The 7,815-nt window shown below is 41.0% G+C and overlaps 1 protein-coding gene across 1 annotated transcript in view; it reads right to left on the reverse strand.

The window, feature by feature from the left end:
* The window catches only part of roraa (RAR-related orphan receptor A, paralog a), a 248,205-nt gene that overhangs the window by 97,664 nt on the left and 142,726 nt on the right, over window positions 1-7,815 (reverse strand). The gene's annotated exons all lie outside the window — the stretch shown is intronic.

The raw sequence follows: 7,815 nt of genomic DNA on the forward strand, positions 1-7,815 counted from the left end.
TTGGGTAATATGAGAAACATATCAGTATCATGATCAATTATGCTATTATAACATTTCAAAAATACATTATACAAATGTATTACTTTTTAAAATAACAAGAAAAAAATACTTATGATCTAACGTTAAAATAGAATTAATTATTATTATTATTATTATTATTGCATATATTAATAGTAATATTTGTAATAATAATTGATTTTCAAATGATTACAAATAGTTATTCTTTTAAGTAATGTATTTATTTATGTAGACATTGTACATTGTTGAGTGACGTTATGTTTGTTACATCACCAAGCCCTAAATGATATTATATTCAAATCAGACATTTTTATTAGGAATTCTTTCCTGTCCACTGGTCTAAACAGCCCCCAAAAAAAACAACTCTGTGTGAAAAGCTCTCTGCAGGTTTCCACATGCCAAACAGTACCCAAATGAAGAGCCACTGCTATACAGCTGCAGTGTGGGTTTGCATGCAGTGAGGGGCCCAAGGCTAGTCAAACATGCACTGCACTGCAGGCTTTAGTTAAAAATGCATCATTTTGGAAGTTGCACTCATGTTAGACGGCCCATTTAGCTCTTTACTGCTCTTTGTGCTTACATAATTTACAGGGCTAAAAGCAGACACGGACAAAATTGAAGTTCAGCCTTAAGGTAGAACGCAAAACCTGAGGAGTCTTATGTCCAATCAGCGTGGGCCATGTGCACTAAGAAACACCCTAACAGCTAGAGAACGAGATCTTGTCTGAGTCAAAGCTGATTTATTCATTAGCTGAGATGTACTACATACACACAAATAAAACAGCGTAAACTACATGAACCGTCTTGTTAGGTTTTTTTTTTCAATGTACTGCACAACATTTTTGAAGGATGTGCTTTACTCTAGTTATTAATGTCATAAATGAGTTCATATAATTGATATTCTCATATAGCAGTCTCCCTCCCAAAAGAATACTATTGCATGGCTCATAATAATATCCGAGCTCCCAGATGGATGGCTTTGGACTTGAGAATAATTTTGCCACCTATCTAATTCTAGACATGCACGTTACATTTTGAGCCAGAGAGAAGGATTCAATATGGCAACAGAAATGCACAAGTCATCTCACAGTCTCAAGTAAGACTTGGCTATTAAATGCAGTGGCACAATCCACTACCCATATGGCAATTAGACTTGAGCTCGCATTGACTTTTAACTGAAATGAATGCAACTTAATAACGCACCGAAATACTACATTAAGCTGTAGGGCTCAAACAAAATTCCAAAATCAAGCAAGATAAAACAAAAATAAACTGAAAATTATTGCTTTTTTTTCCTTTCTTTTTTTTTTCATACCAGGTTAGACACCTCACGTTTGAGATGTCAGAACTCAGAAAAGCCGCATTGAAGGAATTGAAACATTTTTTTCCCCCTTTTAAGTGAGTGGAAACATGGGGAGCGAGAAAAGCAATATGAGCTACAATCCTCTAGAGCGCTTCCCCCTCATGACTCTCTCTGTTGTTTGTCAGCAAGGCTAAAACAAGCTACGGCCCACAACTCTTTCTCTACCTGTACACAAACACGCTCGCTTCCCTTTAGGCTTTGAAAGTAAACGTGAGGCTCGTATTCTCACTGTAGTGGTGAAAGAACAGAAGGATCATCTTTGTATATTTGTTAGGACGCAAAGCAATTCGGTTTGAAGTGTTTCGCTGATTTCTTTCATGACTTCAAAAGATATTTAGCTCTGTGCTGGAGTGAGAGAATGGAAGCTTCTGGAAGCATTTAAGAAACAGGCAGTTAGAAAGGGAAGAGCGATGTTCATGTGGTCATTAGCAGACAGTTCCTTTAATCATTCCCGAAACTACCTCACACAAGTGCTCATTTGCTGGATCTTCAACAGCTCTACAATGGGGTAACTTAAGTTTCTCAGACAGTTCATTTAGCTGAATGCAATAAGGGTGTAGAATAACAGAGGGAGAAGAAGAAGACGATGAAAAAAACAGTGTCTACGCCAAATCACGTCTGATTAATTTTTCTCTTCTAAACACTGCCTCTGAGTCAAACCATATTATCGAGTTGAGATGCAAAACGCCAGCCGAGGCAAAAGTGATTATTTTCATGACCTGAAAAAAAAGACATTTGAACACTGAAGCACAAATTGTTGCACAAATTCAAAATGAATATGTACAGGAGGAAAATTTTCAAAAGAATATTTTGGCAAGAAAAATAAAAGGTGGAGATGAAATTATCTGGAGGCCTCGTTTTCCTCTCCACCTCCAAAGCCCCCCCCCCCCCCCCTTTTCTTCAGTCTTCAAAAAAAGAGAAATTTATTTCTGCCTTCATCTCTAAATTGGATGCAATTTATTGCCTTTCCAAAGCTCGTTTTTCACAGGCAGTGGCAGCCAATGCGTATCTGCCTGCTCAATGTGGCCTCTGGTGCTAATATGAGGAAAGTGGCTGGGGGAGATGCAGTCACAAGAGGGACACTGGCCAAAACCAATCCATGATCAGAAAGAGAAAGATTTTGTGAGGTAGAAAGAGTAAAGAAAAAGAGATAGATAAGTAACAAGTGAGGGGGGGAAAAGTGAGGAGCATAAAGAGGGAGAGAATGAGATAGAGAAAGATGTGTGTGCTGTACTTACTGAAAGTATGTGGGTTTCATAAGCAGCTGGAGAGAAAGGAGAGATGGCAGGAGAAGAGAGAAAAAGCTATGAAACTGTTGGGTGCAATTACAGAGGCCAGTGGAAAGATGGACAGATCAGCAGGGAACCAAGGAACGCAAGCAATAAGACTACATCAGCTGCAATGACACCACCTACAGTAGCAGGGAGCTGCTCTGTGTGTGTGTGTGTGTGTGTGTGTGTGTGTGTGTGTGTGTGTGTGTGTGTGTGTGTGTGTGTGTGTGTGTGTGTGTCTCATACCTCACGCATGCTACAAGCCTGCTGAGGGTCAATAGAGAGCAATGAAATGTAAATGCACTTATAAAACTAAAAGTTTCGACAAACCACATTCACGGACTTGGCAGGGGTTTTGATTTAATTTGTTTGAAACCAACTATCACAATTATGGACATCCCATTACACATTTAGTCCCCTTTTTGATTTGACAATAACCTCCGCTCTTGTGGGAAGATGTTCCACTAGACTTTGGAGTGTGATTGTGGACAATTGTGCTCATTCAGCAAAATTGTGTGCAACCACCTCTAAAGCCATCCTATGGCATTGCATGGCTCCAAATGTTAGTAACAGTTTAGGGAAGAATCTTGTATGGCTGGAAAAGTCAGGTGTCCCAATACTTTTGTCCATAGAGTGTATTTAATATACACTTTGGGTCTTTCATTTTGGGCAACTCCATGATCTCTAGATTGACCCTGGGGCTTACAGTTTAGCAGCTCTGAAGTTTACAGTTTATGTTAACTTTGGCATGTCGTCCCTGTGTCCCATCGCTACTGACAAATAGAGTTAAAAAAAAGTAGTGTTGCTATATGTAGTGACACTAATAGCCAATGTCTCAGACAGCATGTCTTCAAACACACTTACAGTTAAAACCCCTGTCAATTCCCAGCCTCTCTTACATCACTACTGACCAGTACCTAAAGAATTTTTAGGAACGTTCAAACATTTGTGTTTCAGAGTGGTTTTTATTGTAAAGGGTGCTCGCCTCCTTCTTTTCTGACCTTCAGTTGGCTCGGGAGAAGTTTTTAGAAAGCATAAACCTGCCTTCAATATCTCCATGATGTATTGAGTAACCCCTTACCTGTTCTGTCATCTCTGTTCCACAGTGATATTTTACAATCAGTCAGTTAGTTCCGATGGTCAGCTAGTAGAGACTTGTAGTTCGTTTTTTTTGGTTTTTTTTGTTTTTTGCTTGGAGCAAAAATGAAGCTCAGATCAAGTGACAATGAAAACTGCAACATCTCACCAATTACTCCTTGTTTACCACCCTGTTTACAACAACTGTTCGCTTGATGGATAGCCTGCAAGGTGCTAATAACCTTATACAGTTCTTAAAACCCATGCAGGGATTTAGAACCACAAGACACAGTATGTCCTAATGAACACATAACACACAGGCAACAGGATCTGTTTACACACATGAATTACATTAGACACAAATGGCTCCTCTGTGATTCAACCCGGTGACTACACTTTCCATGCAAATAAGCACATGTGCGCTCTTTTACAAAAGTAATCAACAAATGGGTGTTTTGATGCAGCCTAAAATGACATAAAAAGCTATTAATGCCTTGAATTGAATTATTTTTCTATTAAGGCATTTCCCGAAGAGTTTTATTTGTCTAAGTTTTTTATTTATTAAACAATAGCATGCCAAAGCATTATCTATGGTTACCTTTAGTCTTTTGGAATGTCTTTGAATCAAGCTGGTTTCTGTTATCACTGATATTATAGCAGCTATAAACAGTTGCGTTCTCACCAGGCTCCCATCTGACAAACGTCCGTAAAGCTTTATTTTGTAAAACTGCTGACACTGGAGATTGAAAGATTACATATATTTTTAGCTCATTTAAAAAAAACACCCTCTGTGTTACTAGTGAAATGCAAACGTTCTAAATAGAGCACATTAATGAAAACCTGTTAACCTTATATCACAGCTGGCCCTACTGTCAGATTTGCTGGTATAGAAAGCGCCACCTACTGACAAATCAGAAGTGCTGTGGTTTTAATATATATTCCAGAAATGTTTCTAACGGATGTAAAGAATGAAAAACCTTTCCCATTAAAATTACATACCTGCATGTGTGTCGAGGTACACAGCGTTTGTCTTTTTTTGTTCACGCTCTTTTACATTTACTCTTAAGTTCTTTTGCCTTTGTGCACTTTCCTGCACGTTCACATGCACACACCTTCTTCAGCTACGCACCGACACACAACTCGGCCAGTTATCTCAAGGTGCATTATGTCCTGCGACCTTGCTGTTGCATGGCTATCGAGCCAATGAATAACTATCACATTTCTTCAGCTGACAGGTGCCACAGTCAGGCATAGGTGATATACGGGACATGACAAGTGATTCTAATTAAATGGAGAGGCAGTGGATGTAAAGTGGCAGGAAGGGAACAAACCTTGTCTGGCCGAGCGTCTCGAATCGGTCCTGTCAGAATGGGCTTTAGCCTTTGCTATACCTCAGCACCCAAAAGATGTTTCCCCCAAGGCACTGGCAGCTTTCCGCCTGAGGGAGAACAGCATAAAGCCAGCCCCCTTGCTTATCACAACTGATAAACGTCTGATGAAAAGCAGGGGATGGCTTTGTGAGAGTCTGATGCGAGTACCAGGTCCTTGTGCATTTGTCAAGCTGTTGTTTTCAGCCAGACGAGCCACAGAGGCGGCAGAGCCTGCTCTCGCTCTCTGGGCCCGCGTGGTGCTGTCACACATGCATCTGTTTTTATTCTGAGGTACAAACAAGAGACAGCATGCGAAACCTGCATGCGGAACAGGAATCGCACATGTTTTCTCTAGCACTGTCCTTTACCTGTTTATTGGTCTTGGCAGAGGAGACAAAACACAGAAAGTTTTTTTTTTGTAGGTGGGGGGGTTAAGGGTCAGCATAAAACAGAGACACAAGAGAAAGTAAGCTATTTAAAAGACCTCTTTCGAATGACCCCAATGACACCCAAGAAAAAGACAATCAATGCAACACCCTGACACAAAACAGCACTTCCAGGGAATGTTCCAGGAGCTCGTAACCAAGCGTCAGGGTGTATCTGTGCAAACCTGATGACGACGTCTGGAACGACTTTCCTCTCCCATGAGCTTTGGCTGACCAGCTTGACAGCCCATCAGCATCATGGTAGTCTCACTCACCAGATTGCAGGCTGCCAGTTGGCACAAGCCGGCAGCAGAACGAGTCTCTGGAGCTTGCCAGGAAATCTGTATTTGATAATACAGCTTCACGCATCACTGCTTCCTTTTCGCTCTCCCGCTAAGTATGAGCTAACTTGATACATCAGATTTATTTATTTTTTTTTTTTGCTCCTTGTCGTATTTTCACTGTTCCCCTCCCCTCTTTGGCTGTCTGAGCCAATGCCTGGCATTGAAGGCTTACTAACTTAATTCAAACAGAGCCTGCTGAGGGGGGGTAAAGCCTCTCTCTGCAGGTTTGGTTTGCTCCTACAAGCTAATGGCATTGTTGAAGACACACTCAGACAACTCAGTTGATAAGCAAGTAGCAAGGTTAATGTCACTTTAGCTCAAATAGCTCTGGAATAGGAGTATGCGTAGTACTGACTAAAATTAATGCAATAACAAGCGCCTCTGGACTGCGGTTAATGACACACACATGATATAGGTGCCATAAAAGTCTATAACAAAGATAAACAACAGGGCCGAGCACTATTTCTTCGTTATCCTACTAATTCAGTTTCATGTGTTTTTTTTTTTTCTTTCTTCTCACCCCTCCCTTCCTATCAACACTCTATCTGGAAGTGTTCCAGCCTGAAGCTGGGAAGGAAAGCAGATATAAGACACAATGTGGGGAAAAAACATTATTTTTTTCGAGGTCTTCAGTCTGGGCAGGTCTGAAAAAATACACAGTGATTAATTCTATCCCGTGCCATCAGCTATCATGTGTTAGCTTACACTCGCAGTTAAGACCGAGCTCAGCGCCAAGAGGTATTGATGATCACTCCTAAAGCGCATTATAAATTTAGGCAGGCCATTGGATCTTGGGTTTAAAGAATTTAGCTGAGAGAGCTTACTGATGCTGACATGATATCAAATTAGTCTCGACAGCAGACGCTCCACCCACAACTGGCTGATGTGTATCAAAATCATGCCAAACCGCACGTCCATGTGTATGCATTTTAGTGCATCACTTTTGCCCTTGCTGAGTGACGAAAACTACTACTACTAAAAGTCTGGCTTTGTGAGATAACCTCTACAATATATCAGCTTGCCTGGAAATCATGGGATGTCCGACAGAGTGTTGCTTAAATTAAATGAACAACACCAAGCTTAACCTTTTACTTTTACCCTGTGAACCTTTTTGCAATAGGATGCTCTGAACTTTTGTTTTCCTGGACAATTTAAATTCTGCATGTTCCTCTGAGGACCACCGTCTCCCACTTTCCAGGTTTATGGCACTCCAACTTATAAACATCAGCACCACGGATATTTGACTGCATCCCATAAGTCAGCGGTCCACAACCTTTTTGCACCACGGACCGGATTCATGTCAGACAATATTTTCACGGACCGGCCTTTAAGGTGTGGTGGATGCAACAAAATAAAATACGACCGGTATTTGTATTAATGCATAATGTATTATGTGTTAGAGGCCGGTGGAGCCCCTTTAAGAAGGTAGCGGATTTAGGTAAGACATGTGACCAAGGCAAGCATCTTGTCATGCATCAAGAGTGAGTCATAGACAGATGAAACATCATTCAGAATCAGATACTAAATAAAAAAGAAATAATGTAAGTTATGTATTCTTTCTGTGCGGCCCGGTAAAAATTGACCCACAGACCAGTGGCGATCCGTGGCCCGGGGGTTGGGGACCACTGCCATAAGTAACTGGACAACAATTTTTTGTTGTTGTTGTTGCTGTGTTCTTGCACATGGCCTATAAAATGAAACAACACATTTTTGAGGTCGGAGTGCTGACAGACTGTATCTGATCAGGGCTGTGGGGTGCTGGGAGATTTTGTGAGCTAATTACCTGCACAACAGGAACAAATGTCAAGATCCTATCGTGCTTGCCTGAGCAAGATTTTATCATGGCTGCCTTTAGCTTCCTCCACTTGCTTTCTCCCTTCTAGTGGGGTTTTACCTCGGGCTGGATGGGGTAAGCATACTCCACCAACACCATAGTGACTGATTCCT

This window comes from Silurus aristotelis (genome assembly GCF_946808225.1).
Source record: "Silurus aristotelis genome assembly, chromosome: 7".
Lineage (NCBI taxonomy): Eukaryota > Metazoa > Chordata > Actinopteri > Siluriformes > Siluridae > Silurus > Silurus aristotelis.